This window comes from Quercus lobata, chromosome 2, assembly GCF_001633185.2.
Source record: "Quercus lobata isolate SW786 chromosome 2, ValleyOak3.0 Primary Assembly, whole genome shotgun sequence".
Classification (NCBI taxonomy): Eukaryota; Viridiplantae; Streptophyta; class Magnoliopsida; order Fagales; family Fagaceae; genus Quercus; species Quercus lobata.
This window is the reverse complement of record NC_044905.1, coordinates 3,248,115-3,263,361: the sequence shown is the minus strand read 5'-3', so window position 1 is coordinate 3,263,361 and position 15,247 is coordinate 3,248,115. Positions and strand designations below refer to the sequence as shown.

General features: G+C 34.8%; 1 pseudogene; it reads right to left on the bottom strand.

The window, feature by feature from the left end:
* Positions 1-3,364: 3,364 nt before the first annotated feature.
* Positions 3,365-8,085, bottom strand: LOC115974812 (annotated as a pseudogene).
* Between the last annotated feature and the right edge of the window lie 7,162 nt (positions 8,086-15,247).

Sequence of the window (15,247 nt, the reverse complement as noted above, 5' to 3'; positions counted from 1 at the left end):
GAAGGACAGTTTATCCTGAGAGTTTAGGACTTGATTAAAATCCCCAATACAGAGCCAATTTGGATGTGAATGATCTTTCAAAGATTTAAGCTGTTGCCATACAAGGTCTCTTTTGGCATGATTAGGATGTCCATAAACAAAGGTGATTGAAAGAGGGTTCCGTTTATTGTCTAGTAAATTAATATGGATGAGATGTTCAGATGCAAATTCTACAACAAGACTCTTCCTAGGCATCCAAGCCAGTATCAGCCCCCCACCAAACCCTACTCTTGGAACCTCCCACCCATCAGAAAACCCACACTTATCCCAAATTTGTTTGCCTTTGCCTATAATTAACCTAGTCTCCATAAGAAACAAAATGTCAGGTTTCAACTCCTGGGCTTTTTTCTGACACTTAAGAACTGCAGAGGATTTGCCCAGACCTCTACAGTTCCAACTCATAATCCTCATGGCTGTTGGGGAAGCTGCTTGGGGCCAGCTTCCCAACACCCATTTGGATATTCAAGGAGCAATTCATCATTAGGAGGTACATGAGACAAGGAATTAGGAAGTGATTTAAGCAGAGAAGAGTCATTGGTACCTTCTTTTTGGAGAAAATCACAGAGTAACCTCTGTCTAATGTTCCTTCCTAGCCTCCCCAAATTCGGTCCGAACCTCTTCCTAGTAGCACAGGTTGTCTCTGGCAACACATCACAATGCAGACTTGATAGATAACCAGGATCAGAGTTAATAGAGGCAGGTGAAGGTGGACCTGGGCCTAGCCCATGCCCCTCAGAACCAAAAAAGGAGTTAAGGCCAGTATCAAGGCTTATAGTCTGTGATGGGCCTGCCTCAGAAACTCTTCTATATCCCACGGCCCAGAACTAGTATCTCTGTCCACTCTGTTAGCTACAGGTTGAGCAATAGGGGCAGCAACTTCAGGAATTTGTCCCGCATCCCATGCATCGCTACGTACCCACTCAAGACGACCTTCATTCAGCATATCCAAATTAAACATCCTCACCGTTTCAGAATCACTGTCTGTATCCGAGTTCACACCTGTTTGAACTCTCAATTCCCTAGTTGTGATAAATGGGCCTGTACCCTCTGCCCAAGTCTCCCTAAGGGGATAATTGAGTCCAGCTTCTTCGTTAATCGAACCCTGCAATGTCTCTTTTGGAACCAGATTCAGGTCCGTGGTGTTGGTTGGGTGTAATGGAGTATTATCAGTGGATGAGGCAGTGGAATTCACAGGGGTATTACCTAAATTGAGAGTAAAAATGGCGGATGAGAGATTTGCATGGTCAGTCTGCTGGTGTTGGGCCGTGACAAGATTAAATGGGTCTGATGAAACCTGTATATTCTCACCATGGGACAGAGGACAACCAGTTGGTGGTTGAAGAGTAGTATTTGGTTCAGGATGATGCATGTGACCAGGGTTATGAGCTTGCATGTTGTTACCGCCAGCATGTGAATGATGAATAGGATTTGGGTCAGGATGATGAGGGTGATCATGATTATTAGGTTGCATGTTGCCACCACAAACCTGAGTTGTCCAATGCCTCCGTCTATTGTAGAAGGCCCTCAGCTCATTGTGGAAGTGAGGTTCCATAGACTCAAAACCATACTGCACATGAAAGATCCGCCGTAAACGTTGCCTTTGACGAATCAAACACCTCTCCACCTCATCCATGCTCACATTGCACTGCCTTCTGCTGTGACCAATCAAACCACACCTGGTACATAATTTATGTACCCTTTCATAACGGCATTGAATCCAAGTTCTAGACCCATCATCTAGGCGAAGTACAAAATCAGAAATAATTGGCATCCACGGATCCAATCGCACACGGACTCGCAAGAACCTAATATTTCTAGGAAGACGATCCTCCCAATCTACCCTTTCAACAAAACCTATCAACTGACCCATCTGCTCAGCCAATTCCGGGTACTGATATTCAAGGGGTAATCCATGTAGTTGAACCCAAATAGACACATGATAAGATGAAGTTTGTTCACCACCAGATTAGGCCTCCATTTCTCCAAGACTAGAAGGGCACCATCAACAGCCCACGGACCTTCAGCACACATAGCCTCTAAATCTTCAGACTTTTCAAAATGGATCAAGTAGAAAAAGGAATCTCTACCTACTACAGTAGCCACGCCTCGGAGTCGCCATGCACTGTTGATAAGTTGTTGTAGATACGCAATTGAGAACTTCCAGTAGTCCAGAATAAAGCCAAAGGCACAGTGACTCCAAAAACCCCTTTGCATGTCAAGGTTTTCATGATCAGCCTCTAGAACAGGACCATGTCTAGCAAAAGGGGCATCATTATCCTCACTACCTAGTGAATCCGAGTCAGATTCTTCAACAAAAGGGCCAGAGCTTACCTCTGACCCACTACTTTCAGACCATCCAACATTACGAGCTGTAAAGGGGTCCCCCATGTACACTTGAAGAGGGGGCCACAAAACAAAGGCTAAACCTTGAGTTAAAACACACAGCACAGACCCCACAACCGTCCAAAACGAGATAACAAGGAGAAGATAAGTAAAAGAGTATATCAGTAAAAGTGTAGATCTGGAACACAGCAAAGACAAGAAAAGGAAAAGGAAAAAAGCAAAAGAGTAAAGTTAAAAGAGTACCCAAAAACCAACATAGTGGAATAGAAGTTAGACACAGTAAAAGAAGGAAAGGTGAAAAGAGAAAGTGAGTGATGGGAAATAAAGGTAGGAAAAAGGGAGTGGAGAATTTGGGTAAAGGTGCCGGCAAAGTCTAGAAGGAAAACACCTAAGTGGAACTAAAAGACACAAACACCTAAGTGGAACAAACTCTGAAAACCAGAGAGAGAAGCTCTCAACTTAGAGAGAGAAAACCCTAATAGGCTACCTGAAATTGTTAAAGATGCTTTTCTCTCCGTTTAAGACAACGTTTTATATCTTATCAACAACTACTGAAAGTCTCAATCATGATGGCTCACCGTACGATTAAGACGTTTTGGTCCTATTCCTATATGAAAGATGCTTTGCTTAATTTCCAACATAAGTAAAATAGTAAATCATATGAATCCAACCCGACCAAGTTGAGATTTTTGCTAGGATCCAAAGATTAAGAACCACCACAAACGAAGCCAAAATTTTATACAAAAGCTTTGTCAAATCCAAATACCAAACCGAAAAAACCGACATGATTTTTATTTCTAATAATTGAGAAGAAATGTTATTACAAACCCAACATGTAAATCCAACCAACAGAGAAAGAAAATAAACAGCCTCAAAAGGCTTATTGCTATGAAATACACATCATTACCTTTTGGAGAAAAAGGTCCGGCTAGCTAGGCAGCGGAAATGAAGTTTTATTGCTATGAAATACGCATAAATCAAATCAAAGTTGAGAAAGGATGTTAGCCATTGAAGGGCATGGAGTACAAACAGCCTCCAAAGGCTTAGTCTTTGACATAAGAAATAATCCGGAACCTGTGGTCATGTCCACCATTTCCTTCCCAACCCTTTCCCAATCAAAGCACTGAATGAGTGCACCCAATGCTAATGAAATCACACGCAATGCCAAGCCACCACCAGGGCATGCCCTCCTCCCTATGCCAAATGGAATGAATTTGAATCCTTCTTTTTCTCCTTTGATTACTTCAAATCTCTCTGGCTTGAACATTGTGGGCTCCTTCCACACCTTGGGATCCCTATTCATGAAAAATACATTCACCAACAAAATCGTCCCTTGTGGTATATGATATCCCCCCACGGTGCAATCTGTTGAGGAAAAATGAGGTAATAAAAGTGGTGATGTAGGATACAATCTAAGGGTCTCATTGAGGACACAACGAAGATAGGGAAGCTTGGCAATATCCAAGTCATTTATCAAGCGTCCATGCCCAACTTGGCTGTCAATCTCTGCTTTAACCTTCTTTAGTATCTCTGGATGATTAAGAAGAAGTGACATTGCCCATTCCAAGGTTGTTGCTGTTGTATCTGTTCCCCCAATAAACATCATCTGAATCACATAATATTCCAACAATTTTAGAATAAATTTTGAGTTCAAAATCTGTGTAACGAGCTATGCACATCTACAACATGCAGTACAAGCAAGGCCGGCTTGATATAGTCGGGGTCTAAGGCAATAATTTAAATAGAGCATTTAATATTTAAATATCAATAAAATAAATTTATTTAATACTAACAAAACCATGGTCAATTTGATGAATTAAACAAATAATTTTATAAATTGATACTAACCAATCTAAAGTTACTTTCATACAGAAAATCAAATATCATTGTTCAAGCAAAATTTTAAAATAAAATTTATTATTCTTTTAGAAAAATAGGTTTACTTTATCTTAGATAAGGTGATGCATTGTTATAAATTTTGATTTTGGTGTTAAGAAAGGAATATAGATTATTTGTTGTGTGGCCATATGAGAGATTAGACGGCTAATGTTGACAATTTACCATGTAGGATACTGACTTACAAAAATTAATGCCTTACAGAGAAAAATAGTGCACAACCCTTTTTTAATTTTTTTAAACCACTTATTATTATATAATTTTGAAAGAATATATATATATATATATATATATATATATATTATATAAATCACACAAAATGTGCTAATGACTAATAAATGTGATTAGTAAGCTTCAACAATTCAACCTCCTAATAAATGTTTTTTTTTTTTTTTTGGTGAGCTCTATATAGTAAGATTTGTAACATTCCTAACACAACTCTACAATTTTGAGATATTTTTTATAATGGGATGGGCCTTTATTTTATAAAAGGATAAAAAAAAAAGTAAAAAAAAATTGGAGGTCTTGAGCCACTACTGAATACTAGTAGTAAAATAACAATGCTACAAACACAACAATTTTCACAACAAAATTCACAATTACTTAGTTGATAGTTTTTATTAATTCTCCTATGAACTTATCATTGACATATATTACTCTATTATCTACCATTAATAACTTATCACAATAACTAATTTTATTGTGCGCAACCCATTTTGTTTCACATGCATCTTGGTTTTGTAAGAGCTCTCTATAGGACCACCAGAAAATCGTTCACAATCGGTACTATATATGCAACTACTCTTCGGTTGGAAGAAAATATTCTAGCGGGTTTCCCCATACATCCAAGCCAGCAGCCACCAACATACAATTTTGGATTTCAATGAAATCAAAATCAATCAGTACTACCTCGGTCAATTTTGGTTAAAAGTTATATCTACGTACCCCACGTTTTCTTTCTAAATTTGTATTTACTTCGTTTGTATTTTAAGGTAGGTGCATGTCTCTATCTCAATTACTTTTACTAATGAAAAATATGTGGATGAACTTACCAATATGATGCTTTTGATGACATTATCTGAATAGAATTCAGGTTCAGATTCTCTCAGAGAAAAAAGAGTTTCAATCAGTGTCCTCTTCTTTTCCACATGGGGTTTCTTTTGTTTCATCTCTTCTATCAAACGCCCCAATGCTCCATCCCTCATTTTCTGCATTCTAATCATATTCTTCTCCAACCCTTTGTAACCGACCCACTTTAAAATTGGAAAGAAATCACATATATTCACTGTCGAGCTTGCAAAGTAGCTATCTTTGAATTCTTTGAGAAGTTGCTTTCCCACATCCATGCATGCAAACTCCTCTCCAACACATGGCTTTCCAGCAACCATTCTCATCATTATATTGGACACCAAAAGTGTGGACAAGTACTTGAAGTCACCTTTTGGGGTTCTATATTTGACACTTTAAGCATTTGGCGGAGAAGATGGTACACTTCTTCTTCTCTAATGATAGAAGACTTTTGGAGGCTGATATAAGAGAAGATTTCAATGGTAGCAACACGCCTGAGGTTTCTCCACAAATGACCATAGGGAGCCCAAACTGGAACTGTTGAGTTGTATGTTAAATGCTGCCCAGCCATGGTGCGGGGACGATTTGCAAATGTTATGTCATTCTTGGTGAAACATTCTTCAACGGCAGAAGGAGAAGATACAACGAGCATAGACCTAAAACCAAGTTTAAGAGAAAGGATTGGACCATACTGCGATGATAGGGTATGTAGTGCTTGGTGGAGTGGCTGTTTATTAAGGAGGTGGAGATGGCCGATTATTGGTAGAGAAAATGGACTTGGTGGTAGATTTTTGTTGCGATGGTTTAGAATTTTGACAATGAAAATAATGGAGAAGAGCAAAGCAAGGTATAAGTTTCTCATGGCAAAGCAGCAAACTCAAACTAGAGAGACAAAGGAGATAGAAATATTATTTTAATACTGAAGTGGGGTGGTCGAGCAGCTGTCATATTTATAGAAGGGAAAATACTACCACATATCCTATTACACAAAAGCTTGAAATTGAGAAGATTTTTTTTTTTTTAAGAAAGAACACTGTAATTTTATTTAAAGAGAGCGAAATCGGGCTTGAGTTATAAAAATTAGGTGTGGAAGAACAACCTTCATTTATACCGTGAACTCACTAGCATGTTTTATATGTCTAGCAATGTTGTAGGCTGAACTATTACCTTATCTTAGTACATGACCAAACTCAAAATTTGAAAAATTCTTAACTAACTCCTTTGCTTCATTAACTAAGAGTCCATAGTCCGTCAAGGATGGCCTCTCGTACAAAAGGGCATTAATGGTGTGATTTTTTGAGGACATTTCTACTGTCAACTTCATTGCTTCCTTCCAATACAAAACCAGTCTTCCCCACCTCTATGAAATTGAGAAGATTTTGTTCTCATATTTAATCAAATTTCATCCGACGAACCCAATCTAACAAAGAAAATTAAGTGTAAAGTACATAACATGTGGCATGCATTCATTATTTAATGACATTTCCTTTTCGACATGTGCCCTTATAATAGAGTTTACTGTATTTTTTATGAGACTCTTCTGTACGTACTTGTAGGCCCGTTCAAGAGTAGCATTAAAAATAGAGGATGTTGCACCATAACATTTTACATCACTTTTGTTATGTGATAAATTGAGAATATATAGTAGAAACATGGACTCATAGATTTTTTTTTTTTTTTTTCTATAATTTATAATTCACCATGTGATAAGTTATGGCAAAAACTATATAAATTTAGAATAATAGAGATGTTGACTTTTATAGATTTACTATTTTTTTGTTTTTTTTTCTGTCATTTACAATTCACCATGTGATAAGTTATGGCAAAAACTGTAGTATTAACATTTCTTTGGTAAATATATACAGAAGATTTTATACGAATTTAGTGTCCTTTGTTCTTTTGCTCTGTCAAGGATTTACTTGGTTGATGATCAGTATGAATAAAAGCGAATTGTTTTTGAAGTGTTGGGGGAGCTTGGTTTGCTCTTTTTGCCATGTGATTTGCAGCTTAGGGGAACGTCGGCAAAGGAAGGCTTGTCTTTGGGGGTTTGAGTTAACGAAATGAACGGTGATGATGTCCATGACCATGATACCGAAAAGAGATTATTTGTCCTATAATAACTCTATAAGCACAACAATTTTCTCAAAATATGTTAGAAAGTAGTTATTAGTAGATAATAATTAAATTGACATTAATTATAGACATTAAAGATAACTATTAATTGTTCTTTGTAGACGTATCATTTCTCTTTCACATATTACCGATATATGCATTATGCAATGAGCTCTCTCATAATAAGTGGTTCAAAATGAAAATAATGGATAGGAGTAATGAAAGGTAAATGTATAAGTTCTATTTGGTTGAGTGAAAATAGGAAGAATGAAAAAATTTTAATAATGAAAAAGTGGGTGGAAAAGTAAGGTTTTTCATTGTTGGGGTTTTTTTTTTTTTTTGAGTGAGAGTTTTTTTTTGAGTGAGAGTTTCAACTTATGGCGTCCGTTCTTGATTATAGTTCTTTATCATCAGACCAAGACACCAATCAATTTTTGAAGTAGGCGGTGATTGAACTTCAAATCTCTTATTTAACCATCAGAGATTTTACTGGTTGAGATAACTGGAACCCACTTATTGTTGAGTTAATAATGGAAAAAATTGGAGAAAATACCTAGACTCACCAGATTATTTTCTCTTTAAATTGGAGAGAAAATTTGAGTGAAAATGGATAGTTGAGTCAAAATGACTCAATTGTCCGTCCACACCATTTTTTATTTATTTTTCCTGCCCGCCATCTATCATTTTTGTCTTCCAACCTCTTTTTAGTAATTTACACAAGAAACAATTTTCATCTTCTCATTTTTCTTTTGAACCAAACAAAGAAAATTTATATTTATTTTTTTATTATTCCACTTCTTCACCCTCCCAACCAAAACATATGGTGGAAAAGTAAAATCTTTTTTATCATTTTACTTTTCTATCCTTAAAATATTTTTCATCCTCCATTTTTTCCAACATCTCAATCACACATAGCCTAAGTTTTCCATGGAAAATCAACATATACGAGAGAGAGAGAGAGAGAGAGAGAGAGAGAGAGAGAGAGAGACCTAGTACTATAGTCAAGTTCTATCGATCCCTACACATAAAGAGGTACTATAGTCAAGTTCTATCGATCCCTACACATAAAGAGATTAGTTTTTGTTTTAATATTAACGCGGTGATAATTCATTAATAAATAAAGATAGCTAGTTAGAAAAGTAGCCAATTAACTTTCATTAAGTACTATATGTAATGGCTACATGAATAACTACATTCACATTAGTCTCTCACTTCTTGTGGAACCACACTCACATGAGCTGGTATCATACCTCTAGGGCCATTAACAGGTCTCACTTCCATCTACATCTGATTTGAGACTATAAAGACCTTATATCCCTTTATCATTGTGCATAATCGAAGCTTAATCTTGTGTGGAAACCTTTTCAACTTGATGAGGGAAAGCCACAGGATCAACTCTGAATAAATTTACTACAATAAAATTGATTATAATATTTTGTCAAGTTTTTGTCTAAAACTTAAATTTACAACAATTACAATACTATCACCTCTCTAGAAATTAATACAATTTTACATGATATATCCACTCTCAATACTTCCTAGCAAACCTCTAATTTCATAATAGGATCCTCTCAATTTCGAAAATTGTTCATTTTTTTTAATTTCATAATTCAGATTTTACTTTCTAAATCTAATTGTATACAAACTATCACGTCATTTATAATTTTAAATGACACCCAAGATCATGGCATTTGTTAGGATTGGGATATTACATAACATTAGTGAGATGATTTTGTGGATTGGATCATTGGATCATAGATCATAAGATTCTTCTCTCTCTCTCTCTCTCTCTCTCTCTCTCTATATATATATATATATATAATTTTTTTTAAACACCTATAATAATGACATATGCTGAAGAATTTTTTTTTTTTTTTTAATATATCTTTCAGCAAAAATTATTCTAAATTCAATAACGAATTTTCTATTAATTAACCAAGTAAATAACAAATGAACATATAACAAAAGGTATACTTAGGTTGTTATTATTCTTTATTTATATTATTTAAACATTAATTATTATCTTATATGCATTCTATATAATAATATGTTACTGTTATTTAGGTATTATTATACTAAATTGTATTATGTTAGCTGTAGGTATATTAGTATATATCCATTTATGTAACGTAGATTGGAAGTTAAAAATAACTTTCAAATGTTTAGGGCTTATGCTATTATCTTTCACTCTCTCTTTGTGCTGACCCTCTGACCCATTTAATATTTCGACTGCCCCAACTCCATCTCTACCCTACGTGCACAATTTGAGGTAATATATGTGACAAAGCAGTGTGTGTCCATAGACAGGTCACCTTCAGATTTCTACTGCAAATGCTCTCTCTCTCTCAATGTTGAGCAAACATATGTATCATTATTATGGGTTTTATATTTGATGTTGTGAGGTAGATCAATGGAAACTAAAAGAGAAAATCACCAGAAAGGCAAAAACAAGTCTGTACGCGATTCCACAGTCCCAACGAATAGATATATGATCAAGAACCGATCGATCCAGATCAATTTTAATCGTAATCCTAACAACCTATGCTACACTTTCAGATTTGTAAATTTAAGTTTAACCTCACAAACACGCAACATTTATTATGTTTTTCTCATGGATTGCTCTGGTGTCACACTCTCAGCCAATGCTTTTTCTTTTCTCACGTTGCGGCTCTCACGTATGGCCTACACCGCCCATGCACTGGTTTATTTGTACTTTATAAAGATAACCCATGCTGCCTACCTTCACTTCAACAAAACACGTTCTCCTGGTTCAACTACAACAAGAAACGTGATTTGCTGTGATGATCTACTTCAACTACAACAAGAAACGTGACTTTCTCACGTGTTTTACTTCAACTACAACATAAAAACGTGACTTGCTCACTGGTATGGATGGAGAGGGTATATGATGCAAGTGGCATATATGTAATCTCCCTCTCGTATTTACTATTTAAGGATGGATCTCACGCTTACGGGTTCATTCCATATGAGAGGGGCATTACTGTTACACAATATTATCCTTTTTTTAATCTAAATCCAGTGACCCATCGCAATCCATTAGGTTAGTTAGGTTAGTTTCTATACATTCGATAGGTTGGGAAGAAACCCTCAACTCAACCTATGCACATCTTGAGCATGGTTATCCAATTTTGCCCCTCAAAAACATATTACCGCTAGTATCCCAAAAATGAGAACAATCCTAATTTCAACAGAAACATGATTCAAGACTACAAAACCACTAAATTAGTATGACCAATTATCATGTGAAAGGAAAGAATATGCCATTATCGTACTTTTGAAGTATTATATAATTACTCTTGAGAACATATGTTAGTCCTAGAAGGGCATGGACTACAATTGGCCTGAAAAGGCTTTGACAAAAGAAATCCAAAATTTGGTTCATGTCAGCCACTTCCTTCCCAACCCTTTCCCCAAACAAAATACTAAATGAGTGCAACCAATGCCAACGAAAGTTTCCACTTGGCCATGCCCGCACCTGGCATGGCCTCCTCATTATGCCAAATGGAATGTCCCTTCTCTTTCTCCAATGGTTACTTCAAATCTCTTTGGTTTAAATCTATTGGGTTCCTCCCACAGCTTAGGATTCCTATGCATGAACCATGCATTCACCAACAAAATTGTCCTTCGTTGTATATGAAATTCCCCCACGATGTAATCTTCTGAGGGAAAATGTGGTAATAAAAATGGCTGTGGAGGATTTACCGATTTAGTACTCTCTCATTGATGACACAACAAAGAGGGGGAAGCTTTGCAAAAGCTGAGTCATTTAGCAAGCGCCCACGTCTTTTAACCTAGCTGTCAATGTCTGTTCTAACCTTCTGCAGTACCTCTGGATGATTTAGAAGAAGTGACATTGACCATTCCATGGTTGTTACTATTGTATCTATTCTTGCAATAAACATAGTTTGAAGCACACATATACTGCTCAAGTAAGGTTAGAATAAACTTTTAGGTAAAAGTTTGAGACATTCTTTATAGATCTAAATCTGTGTCAAGTATTACATTATTTATAATTTTAAATAATGTGGTAATTGATACATAGTAATAGACCAAATAATTAAAATATTAATGGCGAAATGGAAGCTTAGTATTTTAACTGAAATGGAGAAAATCATGTTCCACTTTGTTAATGTTACAAAATAGATACAATGGTGCGGTTTGGATTCCACATTTCCTACATTCGTCGCGTTTTTCTTTTTTCTTTTTCTTTTTTTTGTTGTGAATGTTGACTTTTCCCTTGAACAGTGCACCTGTACACTGTTCACGGGACCCATAAACATCACTTTTCTGCAACTTTTTCATTAAAAATAGGTCTCACGGTACTATTCATACATTTAAAAATTATTTTACTACAGTGTTTTCAATTTTCAGTTTTCAGTTGTATCCAAACGGACCCAATACAACACAAGAATCTTTAATGCGCGCATATAGATCTGGAATTAGAGTAGCTTTGCTTGAACATCATTATTTTGGAGACAAGAGGTCAGGTATAATTCAAATAAGAAAACAGGAGTAATAAGGTGTATATTAACTGGAATGGTCCTCCTCCAAAAAAAAAAAAAAAAAAACTTGAATGGTGTGCTAGGTACTGAAAATTGCTATGTAATCTATCAAATTGATGAGTTAACTTTTAAAACACACAACAAAGTAGTAATTAAGAATTTAAGGTATCTGGTCAATGCCAATCAACATTAATCAAAGTCAATTGTCAACATTGATGTGGCTGCAAATGTGGCATCAATAATGTGATAGTTTGTGCTGATAACTTGATATGATGCTAACATGGTAGTCTAGGCTGACATAACACTACTAACGTGGCATGACAATAACTGTCCATCAAGAGAAATTGCTAGAGATTTTTTTTTTTTTCCTTTTCTTTTAATTCATTTACAACAAGCAGATAATTATAATTTGTATGGTATAAAAATATTTTTATGCTAAACTCTCTACCAAAATAAGTTAGAGCTATATAAATATTTATAAACCATTTAGGCTATAAATTATACATTTCCGAAGAATATACATTAGAAACTATATCTCCTTGTGAGATTAAAGCTGTCACCAATGACACATACAATTTAGTGCCATAACAAAATCCTCACCAGGATATGCAACCCTTCCGGCAAATATGGGTTTTTAAGACCCATGACCTACAATCCAAACTCCAAATGCCCTACCTCAAACGTTAACATAGACAATAATCACTACACATAAGTAATAACTCAAAATTCACAAATCAAACCCTCAAATACAAATCATTCTTATCAGGGCCAGCTCAACATCTTTGGGGACCTTAGGCGAAATTTTTAAGTAAGGCATTTTTTATATTTAAATATTAATTAAATAATATTTATTGAATTTTTTTTTATTTAAAATCTATTAGACATTTATATTAAGAGAAAATATTTATAGATAAATAAAACCCAAATTATAATTATAAATAATAATTTAACTAAAAATAAAATTTAAAGTATAAAATAATAAAACTTGGTTATTACAATTTTTCTAAAGCCGTAACTACTTTATACTTTAAAATTTAAACTTGCACAAATAAAATTAATTTATTATATGATTTAATAAATTATTATCAATATAATACAAATGAGTTGATATGATAGATATCAAATTATTAATCAGTGTGATAATTTATAATAATCGATAAAGTAAAAATTTGCATAAAAAATGAGGTAATAGATACAGTGGGTGTGTGCATATACGTTGAGTGTGAGTGTGGGTGTGGGTGTGGGTGTGGGTGTGGGTGGTTTAGTGTGTGGTGGATGTGTGGCGTGTATGGGCCAGCTGTGAGTGTAAACAATGTACTATGGGCTTATGGCCAATGGCTTGTCAGAATCAACATGTGCAGGTGTGCACTGTGTTGAGTGCAATGTTGTGGGCAGTGGGCCATGCAAGAGAGCAAGAATAGCATGTTGTCCTATGAGGCTATCAAGCAAGCATATTAAAAAAATATATATATTTAAATATTTAAATTGAATAAAAAGCAAACTTTTCAATGTTAAATATCGAAACAATAGAGAAGGAGAGAGGGGTTATCTCTGCTATGCCCACACCGCCCCTCTTCAATCTTGAATTTACTATGAAGGACAATGAGCAAAGAATGATTTCAAGCTATTAGCCTATTACAAAAAATGACTAAGCTTACAGATAAAGATCAAGAATCTAGATGAAGAAAAGAAAGGTAAGAATATAGATGGAGAGGGAGAGAAATAGAGAGATAAGAGATTTTTCCTTTTGTTTTAGAAATTTATAATCTCTATTTTAACATATTTCAAGACAATTATGTTGTATTATTAATGAATTTGTCTGGTATTAATTTTGATTTTAGCATATTTTAAGAATGAGTTAATGAATTAGTCTCTTAAAATTTAATTTTGTTAGTTGAAGTTTGACTATTTTTATTTTTTTCCTTTTTTAATCTTCTGCATTTTAGGATACAATGGAGCATTTTTAATGCATTTTATTGACCAATAAAAATATTTAATTTTTTTGTAATTAAAATATATAGATAAATATATTATATATATAATTTTTTTTTTTTTTTTACAAGTGGGGGCTTCTTTTATTTAGGGGGTTTAGGCGATTGCATCAATTACATCTATTGTTCAGCTAGCCCTAATTCTTATTCAAGTCTCTCAAGAGCATAGCACTCACAATTATTTCTAACAAAGGGAGTCTTTAGCATTAGTACTCACAATCATTGTCAATTCTCTCCTTAAGTTTTTTTTTTTTTTTTTGGTGGGGTGTTACATTCGGTCCTAAAAGTGTACAAGAATGTGTTAGGCCATGAATGGATCACTTCGGGCTTGATAAGCTACCTTTCTCCAATTAAGTCCATCCAAACTTCACAATACCAAACCAAGCTACTAGTAGCACAAAAACCTCCGAGAAATCATGTAAGCAAAAATGGACATAACTTCTTTTAAGATAAGACCATGATATGTTAGAAAACATTTTTTTTTTCCGGGCTCTGCTAAAGGTGAGTATCAATAAGGCATGATCTTGAGTTGCCCAGAAACACGAACGCTATTCTAAGGGTAATGTCATATCGATTAATGTCCAAGATTAGTGGAAAACTGAATATTATTGCTGAAGCAGAGGGACAAAACCATGGCCATGGTTGTATTGTAGGTAGTGGCGGAGTCAGAATTTTAGTTTTAGGGGGGCAAAATTAAATATAAAGGTACATGTAAATTATATTTTGTTCTCATCTTTTTTTCAATTTTTTTCCGTGCCTAATGTAAGAGTTGAAATTTAATAGTCACTGTTATGCTTAAGGTATTCTAAATTTTAAGGTGATTATAAGTTTAAGTAAATATTTTAAACAAGTAAAACACATAAACATGAATGAAAAAAGCTAAATTAACAGAGAAGTTTTCATGCTAAATCTGTATGAGGGAACAAAAAATGGTGATCCAACTTTTTAAAATCTCTTATTTATTTTGCTACCTTTACTTACAGCTTGCTTATGATTGGTATATCATAAAGGAAAGAAGCAATTTTGACTTAATAACGTTAGAAATATTATTAAAAAAATAAAAAAATACATCTAGGTGTACAATACAAAGAATAGTAGAGATGATATCTAATGTGTGGCAACAAATCAACACAGTAGAGATAATAACTGATGCATGGCAACAAATGCATAACTGAGTTTGATGTGAGGCTTGGGGGGAGGGGTCGAGGAGGGGCAATTTGTTGCCACACATTAGTTATTATCTCTACTATTTTTTGTATTGTGACAACAAATGCA